Source organism: Pyxicephalus adspersus, chromosome 2 (assembly GCF_032062135.1).
Source record: "Pyxicephalus adspersus chromosome 2, UCB_Pads_2.0, whole genome shotgun sequence".
Taxonomy (NCBI): domain Eukaryota; kingdom Metazoa; phylum Chordata; class Amphibia; order Anura; family Pyxicephalidae; genus Pyxicephalus; species Pyxicephalus adspersus.
Window position 1 is genome coordinate 15670537 of NC_092859.1, and position 14031 is coordinate 15684567.

At 38.6% G+C, this 14031-nt stretch overlaps 8 non-coding genes across 8 annotated transcripts; 6 read left to right on the plus strand and 2 right to left on the minus strand.

Annotated features, from left to right (window-relative positions):
- Positions 1-696: 696 nt before the first annotated feature.
- On the plus strand, positions 697-768 carry TRNAM-CAU (transfer RNA methionine (anticodon CAU)). Its single transcript has one exon. It is a non-coding gene; the product is annotated as a tRNA-Met (tRNA).
- A 1738-nt stretch (positions 769-2506) lies between these two features.
- Positions 2507-2578, plus strand: TRNAE-CUC (transfer RNA glutamic acid (anticodon CUC)). Its single transcript has one exon. It is a non-coding gene; the product is annotated as a tRNA-Glu (tRNA).
- Positions 2579-5154: 2576 nt separating this feature from the next.
- On the plus strand, positions 5155-5226 carry TRNAE-CUC (transfer RNA glutamic acid (anticodon CUC)). The gene has a single exon. It is a non-coding gene; the product is annotated as a tRNA-Glu (tRNA).
- Positions 5227-7866: 2640 nt separating this feature from the next.
- On the plus strand, positions 7867-7939 carry TRNAK-CUU (transfer RNA lysine (anticodon CUU)). Its single transcript has one exon. It is a non-coding gene; the product is annotated as a tRNA-Lys (tRNA).
- A 576-nt stretch (positions 7940-8515) lies between these two features.
- On the plus strand, positions 8516-8587 carry TRNAM-CAU (transfer RNA methionine (anticodon CAU)). The gene has a single exon. It is a non-coding gene; the product is annotated as a tRNA-Met (tRNA).
- Positions 8588-10407: 1820 nt separating this feature from the next.
- Positions 10408-10481, minus strand: TRNAN-GUU (transfer RNA asparagine (anticodon GUU)). The gene has a single exon. It is a non-coding gene; the product is annotated as a tRNA-Asn (tRNA).
- Positions 10482-12058: 1577 nt separating this feature from the next.
- On the minus strand, positions 12059-12132 carry TRNAN-GUU (transfer RNA asparagine (anticodon GUU)). Its single transcript has one exon. It is a non-coding gene; the product is annotated as a tRNA-Asn (tRNA).
- Positions 12133-13704: 1572 nt separating this feature from the next.
- TRNAM-CAU (transfer RNA methionine (anticodon CAU)) lies at positions 13705-13776 on the plus strand. Its single transcript has one exon. It is a non-coding gene; the product is annotated as a tRNA-Met (tRNA).
- Positions 13777-14031: the final 255 nt, after the last annotated feature.

The following is a 14031-nucleotide window of genomic DNA, read 5'->3' on the forward strand; positions in this document are numbered from 1 at the left end:
TTTTAGTATTTTGTTCAGAATCTTTTTTTTCTAGGTTTTTCTCCTTTAAAATTGGGTGCGTCTTATAGGCCGGAGCGTCTTATAGTCCGAAAAATACGGTAGGTCTCTTTGTTCTTGATGTGTTTTTCCTGCTTAGCTTCAAAACATTAGCAGTAAGCAAATTTATTAAAATATCAGTAAAAGCTACAAATCCATGTGTCAAGGTGAAGGTAAACAGTACATTTCAGAAAGAGTTTTTTTATTTTCACAACATTTTATAATGTACAGTTGCCTAACCGAACTGTAAATCCCTCATGAATTTGAAGTGCTTGGTAAATCCCAGAGATATAAATTTATTGTTCCATTTATCCTTAATCCACTGATCCAACTAGGACAGTCTAGTGGGACAGTGGCAACTAACAATCACCAGGCAGTGGGAGTGCTCACTTTTATCTTCACAAATGTATTAACTATGGATAGAAGCTTGTATCTAATTTTTGAATCAGAATACCCAAGATTTATGTTAACCTATTTCAGTTAAAGGGCTCACAGTCTAATTTTTAAATTTGAATCTTTTAACATTTACCTCTGTTTGTCCAATCAGCACCCTAACAGAAGAACCCTCAAACAATGGTACTTAAAAGGAAAGTCAAACTCAACAACTTATTATAACATATTGCAGCATATGGAAGCATATGGCAGCATATTGCAGCATTCAGCAGAGTGGCGCAGCGGAAGCGTGCTGGGCCCATAACCCAGAGGTCGATGGATCGAAACCATCCTCTGCTATTTTTTTTTTTTCCTTTTAATTTTTACAGAGCATGCAGCTGTCTAATAACTATGGATTTAAAATTGGAAGTTGACCTATATAATAAAAATATATTCATTTCACTTCCCCGATATTTTGTTCCAGGTCTGTTTATTCACTGATAACCTTGCTACTTAACCTACCAATGTAATACAACCAAATAGAATGTCCCCATCCCCCAATACGAACAAGGTCCACAAGGAAATGAAAAATTACAAAAACAACAAATAAAATAATAACACCATCATCTAGTCAGCACAAAAGCAAAGCCCAATAAAATCCAGGGTGTATTTAAGCAAAATGCTTGGGGAATAAAGATAAAATGTAATTGGACATTTTAAAGGGCAAATACCATTCCATTCCTCTTGTTCCCAAGTCCTCCTGCCAAAATTGCATAGAAGATAGTTTGGAAGGAGAGACTGAAAAAGCAGCATAAATGGTGTAAATTTGCTTTTTGGATGATGCTATAAAACTGCAGGAACTCTCAACAAGAGTTCAGCAGAACTGAGAAGTTTGGCGCATATAAGAGAATGAATTTGACAATATTAAAAATAGTCTACTATTTTTCCTACTTTTGGGTAGATTCTCAAAAGTAAGAATCACTCTGCCATGTATGAAAATATTCAAACTCCCTTATTTATCCACCAGACTATATACCTTCCTGGTGAGAACTCAGGATTACCCAAGATAAGTGTGAACGTGGATTGAGTGGAAGGAATGTTGGGTTTGTGTGTGAGCCTTTCCCAGATAGAGAAAATTCAAGACAATGTTGGGCAGCAAAACAAAGGTCTTAGGCTTATTGGCAACCACATGAAAGATTTTGATTGCAGAAAAGGGCTTCAATTGCCACCCTCTATCAATCTAAGAGGTGAGGGAAGTATCTCACAAAAAGAAGCGGGAAATGGAAAAGTAAGGGTGAAGTTAATCAAAAGTCTCTGAGGACTAATGTACAGAAGTCAAAGGAAATTTATCAAAGCCATTGATGTTTTGCCTAATGATAAAATATACGCACCCCTGAAACTTTATTTCTTTATTGATCCCTGTTATATATATGTGGTAAACCAAAGAAAGTGCTCCAGACACCTTGATATGCAATTACCTCTTTGCAATAAGGTAATACATGACAATGTGTACTTGGGGTACTAACTTAGCCACTGAGGAATGCCACAAAAACATAATTGCCCTAGTAAATTCATTCCTTGTGTTCTCAATTATATGTACCATCAATGGCAAGCTTTCTCAACCATTTTCACCAAGAGAAATCCTTGAAATATGTTTTATGTGAGGGAACCCTTGGTTAAATACAATTCATTGTGGATTAATGGGGAAAAAAATGTTCCTATCAGTGGAGGTTAGTGAAAAGAATACCCTCCTTTTAACACATAGGAAAAATGAACGTATTACATTAGAATGCAATACATTCATTCAAATCAAGACACAAAGAACCTAAACAGATAATGAGATTTTTAAAGCCAATAACAAAATTATTGATAGCAATTAACATGCAATGTCTCTATAATAACTGACTCCGGTCACTGGGTGACCTCTATTTCCAATCTTTGCATTGTCAAATATTATCACAAACTATGTAAAGCTTTCTCAAACATAGGTGAGGAAAACCCTTGGTTGATGAGAAAAAATTTACTTTTCCTCTTTGTGACATCAATATTTTTTAATCCAGCAGACCCATGTGAAACCAACAGCCAGCAGGATGTCACTTCCCTGGTGGTCTAGTGGTTAGGATTCGGCGCTCTCACCGCCGCGGCCCGGGTTCGATTCCCGGTCAGGGAATATGGCTTTTTTTTCCTTCATCTACCAATTCAACTGGTGTCTCCTAACAACCACCCAGCAATGGAAACACTCACTGCTATTTACCTTAACAAAGATATTTAATTTAATAATGGGCTTGTAACTAATGTGAAAACATGTATTTAGGTGGACCTACTTTAATTAAAGGGCTCACAGACTAATTTTAGCTCAGTTCTGGGCATTCTGAAGTCAAGCATTTGACCTAATAGCACTACGAGGGGGTGCTGAGAAGTTCCTGGCTTTGCTCCCATCAAGATGAAATAAAAAAAAAAAAGTGTGGGGGCATAGCCCAATATCTTAGTATGTAACTGTGCAAATATCAGGTCTTTGTGATTCTTAAAACAGTTTTTTCTTTTAGTGAGAAGCTGTGATGGCAGAGGCACAAGCAAGTTTCAGGTGGTAAGAGTTACGGGCCGTCATGAAGTTTTTGTTTCTCCAGGGAAAGTCAGCAATGGACATTCACACTGAGATGTCACAAACACTGGGGGAGAAATGTCCTTCTTACAGCACTGTCAAAACCCGGATATCTCGTTTCAAGACTGGGCATTTCACTGTTGAAGATGAGCCCCGCAGTGGGCGCCCCCCAACCTCAACTGACCCGGCAACCTGCAATGTTGTTCATGAGCTGATTATTGAGGACCAGAGAATATCCGCAAAAAAGATAGCCCAGATATTTGACATCTCCCGGGAACGTTTTGGGTTTGTTAGTGGAAGTGTGTGCCAAAATGCTGGAACAGTGATCAGAAGAAGGAACGGGTTGAAGCATCCAAAGCTGTTTTGGCCCATTTTGAAGCTGCACAGGACTTTTTGGCTAGTTTAGTGACTGAGGATGAAACCTAGCTCCAAATCTATGATCCTGAAACCAAGGAACAGTGAAAGGAATGGCGCCACAGCGGGTCCCCACGCCTAAAGACGTTCCGAACCCAGAAATAGGCCAAAAAAGTCATGGCATCTGTTTTCTGGGACAAGGAAGGTATTCTGTTGGTGGACTACCTACCTCAGGGCTCTAGTATCACCGGACAGTATTATGCTAACCTCCTGGACCAGCTGGAAGAGGCAATTAAGATGACACGCCATGGAAAGTTGACCAAGGGGATCCTTTGTTTGCAGGACAATGCACCTGCACACACGTCCAACGTTGTGGCTGCCAAATTGAACACCCTGGTTTTCCAATTGGTCCACCATCCCCCTACTCACCTGACCTGGATCTTCGGACTATTATCTGTTACCAAATTTGAAGAAACACCTAAAGGTGCAACGTTTTGAACAGAACATTTCTGACATCAAAGATGCTGCCGAGAGCTGATTTGCGGCATAAGGGCTTTTATTTGAACGGTCTAGAAAAGCTGCAACTACGCTGTACTAAGTGCATCAGTTTTAGGGGAATATGTTGAATAAATGTGTTATTTCATAACTCTGACTCTCTTCTTTCTGGGCAAAGCCAGGAACTTCTCAGCACCCCCTCGTACTTATACAGAAAGATCAAATTCAATTCCTTGTCATTAATATCAAATCAGTATCGACTGTCAATGTTAGCCCCCACTAATCTGCCACAATATGTAGCAGCAAACACCAATACCCATTTAGCAGAGTGGCGCAGCAGAAGCGTGCTGGGCCCATAACCCAGAGATCAATGGATTTTAAAGCATTTTCTGCTAACTTTTTTTTTTTCCTCGAAAAACATAGTAGTTCATTATATATTTACTACTGATTAGTAGTTAAGCTATATTCATTTAGTATTTTTCAACCTACCAAAATTAATCAATTTTTTACTTTATTCAGTACTAGAAATGCTTTCTTTTGGTGATATCCCCTTCCATATTATGTATATTTATTTCTATAAAAACATGCTTTCCTTTTACTTTAATCAGAGTTCGTAAAAAAATAAATAACATTGTTTTTAAAAAATCCTTAACATTATGATTCTGGTATAACGCATTGAAATCATATTTACAAATTATATACCTGAAAGTTCTGGAGACAGGTAGTTTGTTACATTTGTAGTCATCTATTCACCGATATCCCCTACTCACCTGAATGGCCTGAGCTTGGTAGGAAGACAACCATTAAAAACGTTTTTAGGCGAGGGGAACCCTTGGTAAAACCAATTTATTGCGATCAATGAAAAAAATGTCCCCTTCAATAGAGGTTAGAGGGAAAAATACTATCCTAGAGGTGTTCAAATTTAAAAAAAGAGTACTATACAATTGCAAAGCAATAGGCCACAGCTCTTGAGGCTTACTTAGCTGAGGACATTTTATCTGTAATCTCACTATAAAAATCCATTTTTTGCAGTAACATACATGGCATATGTTGCTACATCAATATGTATAACAATAATTTTCTGTTATGAATTTGCTAAAGTTGGAGAGTGCTACAGATATTTTAAAGTATTTTGTGATAGCCAAACAAGAGAAGATTATCTTCCACCTTTCATCTTTCACCTTCCATCTTCCATCCTCCACCTTCCATCTTTCACCTTCCATCTTCCATCGTTCACCTTCCATCTTCCATCATTCACCTTCCATCACTCACCTTCCATCACTCACCTTCAATCTTCCCTGGTGGTCTAGTGGTTAGGATTCGGCGCTCTCACCGCCGCGGCCCGGGTTCGATTCCCGGTCAGGGAAATTTACTTTTTTCTTCATCTAACACTATAACCAGGGCACTTGTCCTTACCAACCAACCATTCACAAAGATATTTATTTAGTTATCAGCTTGTAACTAATGCAAGTATCAGACTGTTAGCCAGTACAGTATTTATGTCAACCTACTTTATTAACAAAAGGGCTCACAGACTTTAGGCATTCTGGAGACAAACATTTACCTCTGTTTGACCAAACAGTACTCAATCAGCATTACTCATACAGAAAGACCAAATTCAATGCCTTGTCATTTAGTAGGAACAATTCCCTATTGTTTGGATGGGTAACTGTCTTTATATCTACTATAGAATATTGGGTGAGAGTCTGCCTAAAAAGTGAAAATCTGGACCTAGAGTAGGAGCCGCCACTAGAAGAGAAATCCAGTGAGGGTTCCATCACAAAATTGAAATTTACTATGATAATAATTTGACCTTCTTTAAAACTCATCAGTTTGTGTAATATGTCAATACTATATTGTGTTGAATCTTGATTTGGAAGATATAAATTGACTAAAGTGTATGTTTTACCATGGAGCCCTACTTTCAGATTCAGATTCAAATCACATTGTTAGGCTATAACAGTGTATGGAACAGATTTATGAAATCCAATGGACACACCTTTAAATTTAGAATCTGAGTTAAAACTGTAGAACCAGTTAGGAAAGTATCTGTTACGAGTCTGAGAGATATGCCCAGAACGATAGTGGGTCTCTTGTAAAAAGAGGATATCCACTTTTTGTTTATGTAATGCACATTATAAATGCAAAACTTTAAGGCTGTTATCACATAAACTGGTACTAGTTAAGAGAAGAGTAGGATACTAAAATAAAATAAGCTCAAAAAGAGATGGGGCAGAAAAAGTAAAAAGAAAAACGGAGTAGAATTAGGGAGAAAAAAATAGAAAAATAAAAAAAAATAACGCAAGTAAGACAGTAACTTGCTGAGTACCTTAACTTAGTTTAATTTCCTTACAGATGTAAGAGCCCTACATGGGGGCGTGGAGGGCTATCAACAATAATGCACCTCACACAGAAGCATTGGTGAAATCTATATTGCAAAAACAAATCTTTATAGAATAAACAAAGCAAATAAAATCTCCTAAACAACAGAGAGTGGAAACAAAATATACCGTATTTTTCGGACTATAAGACGCACTTTTTCTTCCCCAAAACTGGGGGGGAAAGTGGGTGCGTCTTATACACCGAATACATGTTAAATATAATTAAAAAAAATCATACTCATCCGATACCGCGATACCGCGATGATTTTTTAGTATTTTGTTCAGAATCTTTTTTTTCTAGGTTTTTCTCCTTTAAAATTGGGTGCGTCTTATAGGCCGGAGCGTCTTATAGTCCGAAAAAAACGGTACCTATGTACATACATTCACAGTCCTATTTCCTGCTCTCACTAGCCAACAAAATATTAAATATTGATATATAGATCTGTAACCTTTCGCAAATAAGAAAACACAACAATATGTAATCTTCTGCAAAAAAGAAAAATGGAAAAAGCACATACTGGGAATGCTTGGGTACATATGCTTATACTGAGGTCCTTGTATACATTCTTCTGTCAAAAGGAAGGCTCATGGTGCATCTATCACTTGACCATAAGAGTCCATCCTCGAAGCAAAGAACGTACAAACATTGTTTGGCAGGAAAGAAACTGGTCAGTCCGAAGATATTCCAATAACAAAAAATTTGAATCAAACCGAACTAACTAACTTCAAAAACAAATCTGTAAATATGCGATTTGAAGCTGTCCTGGAGAAATATTTATCAAAGAAATATGTATAAACAACTTTTGAACCAGTAACGGTCTGATGCCAGTGAGTAAGATCAACAGGTGATAATTCAAGTGCAGTAATTACTTTCGGAAGATCGATATTCTTGAATGTTAATATCTGTCTTTGAGAACGAATATGCAATTGGAAAGGTAACTCCTTCTGAATGGGATATCTCTTTATTTCAATTCCTCCAACAATGGCTTGAGAGCTCTATGCATTGCCAACGTGCACCGCAACAGATATGGTCAAAAAAGATAATTTGCACCATCAAAAGAAAGAATTTGCTTTCAGCTTGCAGCTGTCATAATGTCCTCTCGGACATAAAAAATAGTGAACTCGACAGATAACATCTCTCGGGCTTAAAAAAATCAAAGACCTTGGACCCACAGGTCTATGTGCTCTGTCAATAAGAATTTCTGTTGTTACAAGCCTGTCTATCAACAGATTAAAAATCCCTTGAACTGTTGCCATCAGATCTGGAGTGTTAGTGGCCTCAGGCAGACCATGGATTCTGATATTATTCCGCCTTTTGCGGTTTTCCAGATCATCCAAGGAATAAAGTGTAGATTGAAGATGATGTTTATGGACTGCCACTGGGTTTTCACCAGCATAGTGAGGAGTCATATACCAAAATAGAAACACTCAAGTGCATCTCCACTCGGCCATGCTCAAGCCATGCCCCCGGACAGAATACTTTAGAGGTTTTAGTAACAAGGGTTAAAGTGGAAATAAACTTAAAATTTTAAAAATTGTTAGCTCCCATTCTTCTTTACAATGTGTAGCTCAGGGTATGATTTTGTGCTAGAATGGGTGACCTAGGGAACGCACAAAAAAACAGTTGCCCGGCTAGCTCAGTCGGTAGAGCATGAGACTCTTAATCTCAGGGTCGTGGGTTCGAGCCCCACGTTGGGCGATATGTTTTCAATCTTTGTACTGTCAATGACGAGTACCATCAATGGCAAGCTTTTGCAACCGTTTTTACCAAAAGGAATCCTTGAAATAGTCTTCAGGTGAGGAGAACTCTCAGTAAAACCAATTTATCAGGGGTCAATAAGAGAAATGTCCCTTACCAGGGTGGTTAGTGGGAGGAATACCACCCTTAGTGGTAGTGAGATTGTCACCCTTACAGACAACTAAAAAGATCAATAATATTCTGCAGCTGGCTCTGCAAAAGGTACCATACAATTAAAAGACAATCTTAAAAGCCTCTGACGAAACCCTAGGTTTCCAAACATTAATGGTTAAAAATAGCTGTATGGTAAGTTATGAGGACATTTCATAGCTAACTTCCCTCCCAAAAGGCTTCTGAGGCTTAGCTAAGGTCTTTTTTGTTGTGATCTGACTATACCTGACTACATTGTCTCTGTTTGAACAAACAGCACTCAATCAGCACTATTCATACAGAAAGAGCAAATTCAATGCCTTGTCCAATAAATCAAATCAGGATCACCTGTCCTAAACGACTACAATCACAACCTTACCCTCAGACAGCAGAGTGGCGCAGCGGAAGCGTGCTGGGCCCATAACCCAGAGGTCGATGGATCGAAACCATCCTCTGCTAACTTTTTTTTTTTTCCTGAAAAACATAGTAGTCCAATAAATTTACTACTGATTAGTAGTTAAAGCAGAACTGTCAGTAAAATAAAAAAATACGATTTAGTTTTACTTCCGCAGAGCCCTCAATCCCTTCACAGAAGGAAGTGTATAAATCTGTTACTGACAAGTTGAGGGAGACCTATATCTAGCAAGTTATTACTTCTGATAAATACTTTTAAAAGTATGTGACACAACAAAAAAGAAAAACACACTTGGTAGATCATATTGGATGGAACTTGGGCACGATTAGCCTGTTTATCAGCCCGGCTAGCTCATTCGGTAGAGCATGAGACTCTTAATCTCAGGGTTGTGGGCGAAGCATTTTATTTCTTTATTTTGTACATAAATTTAAAATCCAATATGTCAAAGAGCAGGTTTAGGTGCAACAGCAATCTCAAGCACTGCTAATGATCTTTTTGAATTTCAATAGTTTTGTTATTATTTTTCATGTCAGTAAAAACAATACATCATAGAAAACAAAGACATACTTAACCTCCTGAGCGTTACACTGAGGTCTAGATTTCTGTACCAAAAGTGATCCACTGTTTTTCATGAAATTTTTTTTTTTTAAATTGTAGACCTGTAACTCACAGAAATATGTCCGAACAGGGGTTCTAGTAGTTATTATGAATATAAAAAATGTTTGAAACACACAATCATTTAAAAAAAAAAAAATACTTTTAATAAAATTAAAGGAAAAACACAAAAATCAGCTTAAACAGGACAATCAGCGGGACCATCAGCGGGACCATCTTGTGTTCCGGGCGGCGGAACACAAGATGCCGGGCGGCGGAACACAAGATGCCGGCCGGCATCTTACCAGTCCCGCTGGCACCCGACGCTGGAGAGGGAGATCGACGGACGACGCTGGACGGAGGACGACGCTGGAATACGAAAACGAGGCTGGATGAGCACAGGGGGACCAGGTAAGTAAGGATGGGAAAAATCTCGGGGTTAACCATCCTTGCAATTTTTTTGTGCCCGAACGAAGGTCGGGCTTAACGGCAAGGTGGATAATTAACAACTGTGCTTGTACATAGGTGTAATACATATAAACCATAAACTATATAATCAACAACACAATAAATGGGATTCCTATAGCCTAAACATAAGGGAAACTGAAAAGGGGTGGGTTGAGATGGGGTAAGGGGTTAGGCATCGAGGAGGATCTTGGAGTTTTGTATGGTAGCAGATGTATAAGAAACCTGTGTTTCCCAAATATTGTCAGATAGTAATGGATTGTTTTTACCTGTGCATGTGAGACGGACGTTAACCGTAACCCATTTTAATTCAGGCATATTGCCCATCAAAGGTAAGGTCTTTGTTTGCCAGGCATGTGCTGGATTGGATCTAGCTGTCAGAAAGATATATGAAAATAATCGGCGAGCTGATTGGGAGAGCTTAATATTAGGTACACTAAAAAGCACAGTTTTTGGATCAGTTAGCACTTCAGTGTTTAGTACTTGTGAAACCAGTGCAAAAACTTCTTTACAGTAATTTTGGGATACCAAATATTCCCACCATATTTGAGCCATCATGCTTTTTTGCCCACTTTCTCTAAAACACAGAGGTGATACAGAAGATTGAATGTGGTGGAACCTATCTGGGACCAAACACCATCTCGTTAACGTTTTGTAATTCGCCTCAATCATGTCCATGATCCTTTTAAGACAAAAGTGGGGGTATGCCCACAAAAGCTGGTCCTAAAAATGTATTTGTAAACGCAAACAAAAAAGGATCACAGACTGTAACTAACTCTGTTGTTACATTTCAAGAAAACTTTAACGTCCCTGGGTGGGCTTGAACCACCAACCTTTCGGTTAACAGCCGAACGCGCTAACCGATTGCGCCACAGAGACTTCATGGCATGGGTGATTTCTTAGTTAATACACCTTTGGGAACAATGACACCCTTGTGTCTTTTTGTGTATGGTACAATACGCTTTCCACACTTGGATTTGGGAATTTTTTGCAATTCTTTGCAAATCCTCCCAAACCCAGTCAGGTTGGATGGTTGGACATTAACAGGAAAAGTTTAAAACATTGAAGCATGTTAAAAGGGAAAGATTGGTCAATATACATTACTTTAATAGTAGCATTGCTATGTTTTAGTTACTTACCTATGAATAGACACAGTCAACCTTAATTCCCATGACAATGTTTACATTAGCTAACAGCTCAGACAATGAATACAGTAGATTGGTATAGAGCAGGGGTCAGCAACCTTTACTATCAAAAGAGCCATTTTGCCTCCTCTTCCACTAAAGAAAAATAGTCTGGAGCCGCAAAACATAACACAGTTTATAAACTTTTAAAAGTTTTAATATTTTTTTAATTTTACCTGTTACAACAAGTGTGCATGTGTAGGTCTACTTTGAAATAAATTAAACACTGAACTATGCCCCTAGAAGCCTCCAGCTTCTAGCGTATTATCCTGTTACATTACAAGCTGGAGGCTTCTAACGTAACAGGGTAGATTTTTTTGATGGGCAGAGTTCTTTATGTTCTGACGATGCCTTAGCGATGAAATTTTAAGGGGTGTTAGCCACAGGTGTCCCTCATTTGCAGCTTTAATTTTGTTCACCTGTACCCCTCAATCTTGAGTAATTGGGGTTCAGGTGCTAGAAGCCTCCAGCAATGTGTAACTGGGTAGATTATTTTGATGGGCAGAGTTCTTTATGTTCTGACGATGCCTTAGCGATGAAATTTTAGGGGGTGTTAGCCACAGGTGTCCCCCACTTGCACCTCTAACTTTGTTCACCTGTACCCCCTTCCTGTTCCAGAGAAATTGGGGTTCAGGTGCCTCCAGCAATGTGTAATGGTAGATTTTTTTGATGGGCAGAGTTCTTTATGTTCTGATGATAGCCTAACAATTACATTTTAGGGGGTGTTAGTCACAGGTGTCCCCCACTTGCACCTACATTTTTGGTTTTGTACATCTCCCCATTCTAGAGGAATTGGGGTTCAAAGGAGGGGGATGTCATTGTACACACCCATTTGTACACGCCCCGTGGTAGATTTATTTCACTGGTAGATTTTTTTCATTAGAACACCGGATAGGGAATCCCCCTCCTCCGCAGTGTCTTGGGAGGAAGGGGATCCCCCATCAGAGATCTCCCCGCGGCAGCCGAAGGGAGCCACAACAAGGAGGCTGAAGAGCCGCAGGTTGCAGACCCCTGGTATAGAGACAAGGGTGTACCCAATCTACATTACCAATACAAATTGCATTCCACAAAATTTCAAAGATGCTTGCAAATATTTAGATTACATTGAAAGCCTACTCAGAAGAGTTTGAATATCTTGAATTCAGAGGTAAATATCTAAACCATCCATTAGGTGGGTATTCAAGGCTTTTGTAGGCTTTATCTATACCTGTGTGAAACTCCAAGGAAACATATGCTTGTAAACTAATTTGCCTTTTAGTGAGAAAACGGAAGCGTCCCTGGGTGGGCTTGAACCACCAACCTTTCGGTTAACAGCCGAACGCGCTAACCGATTGCGCCACAGAGACAAGATGATGGAGGTGATGGAGGTGATGGAGGTGGTGATGACATTTCTAAGACACTAGAACAATTTTGTATTAGCTGCTAATGGTCACAGGAGGTCACAGTGCTATTAATGCAACTGACATGTAGTTTCTAGCTGCTTTGCATGCTTTTCAGTGGCAGTGAGCTGCGGTTGAACATGGTTGCTTTGCAGTTTTATTGCAGACATAAACCCTTGCATTTCACTGAATTCCAAATGCTGCAGTCAACCTTGCTGCATCAGACACATATAAGTGTGCCCATGAATGACTAACTATGCAGTTTTATACCACATGTATGAAAGAGGTCTAAGTGTGCCACGTTTCCCAGACACTCTAAAAAAATCCCAAAATGTTTTACCAACTCAGCCCCGGTTCATTATAAAACACAAGGTTTTCCAGCATGAGTATGTAACAAATGGGTTCACTGAACCAGCAGCAAACCAAATATGGGCAAGTTTTCCATTCCCTAATCCTATAATTGATTGCATTCAGTTATCAAACAATTGAATCCTGCACTGAATACTTATAGTCAATCACAAGAATCAATTGAAATAATATGTAATATCATTTGAAATAACCTTAAGAGAAAATCAAATAGTGTATGCTTTGTATGACTGATATCACCCCTAAATGATTCTTTGATCTTTATCTTAATAGAACAAAGTGACACAAATGGTAACAGCAATCACATTCAGAAAATGTTTACACTATTTTTTCTTGGGTGTTTGCAACACATTTAAATACAAGACTGGTCAATATACATCACTATAGAACAATTGATATGTAATTACCTACTTGCATATGAATAGACACTCTCCACTGGAATCCTTAAGACAAGCTAACAGCTCAAACAATGAGTATTGTAGATTGTTATAGAGACAAGGGTGTGCCTGAGAATACACACACTTCCAGTGCAATTTGACCCCATGAAATTAATTACCTGGAAATCCCACTTGGAAGAGTGTGCAACCTTAGATTTCAGAGTCAAATATTTGAGCACCACATTGAGTAGGGATTTTTACATACCTAATCTTGGCAGCTGTAGGCTTTGTCTTACTTGTGTGAAAGTCCAAGAAGACAAGCAAAAAACATTTGTTTCTAATTTTAATTGTGATATTGCGATATCACAATTAAATATAATATATAGGTTGGCTCAAGTGGGCACAAAGCTGGCACCCATTAAAGCAAACAGAAAATCTGTGATAAATAATGGATACCGTCCAATAGGAAGCTTGTGAGATCTGGACTACTCTGTATTTAAGTAAAAATTATACTTTTATGCTTCCAACCTGTGTTGTGGGATACTCAAGAATATAAAGCTGTGACACCACAGGACAATCATTTGATATCATGTTGTTATGAATGTCCTTTGAATTTTAGTAAAAAAATTTTATAGCCATGTGGATAACTGGATAGTCTAGACATCAAGGATTGTAACAATGTATGCAATACATTTTCCCAAACCCACAAGCTTAGCAGCCCTCAAATTAGTTCTGGAACCTTGGACATTGATCTTTTCATACTGATTAATGTAAAAACAAACCAGCAAATGTCAACAGCAGAGTGGCGCAGCGGAAGCGTGCTGGGCCCATAACCCAGAGGTCGATGGATCGAAACCATCCTCTGCTAGTTATTTTCAACGAAACATATATCATCAATCTAATATTTCCAATGATTAGTGTACAACTATTTTTATTATAACAGTTTTTTTTCCATTCCAGGTCTAGGTATCAATCTATGGTGATATAAGGACTACATGAAATCATATGGAGCCGAAGTTGAAGGAAACCTAAAAGTCTAAAGCTGCGTACACACGGCAAATTTTTCTCGCCCGATAATCGGTATCGGCCAATTATCGGGCGAAAATCTGCCGTGTGTACAGTC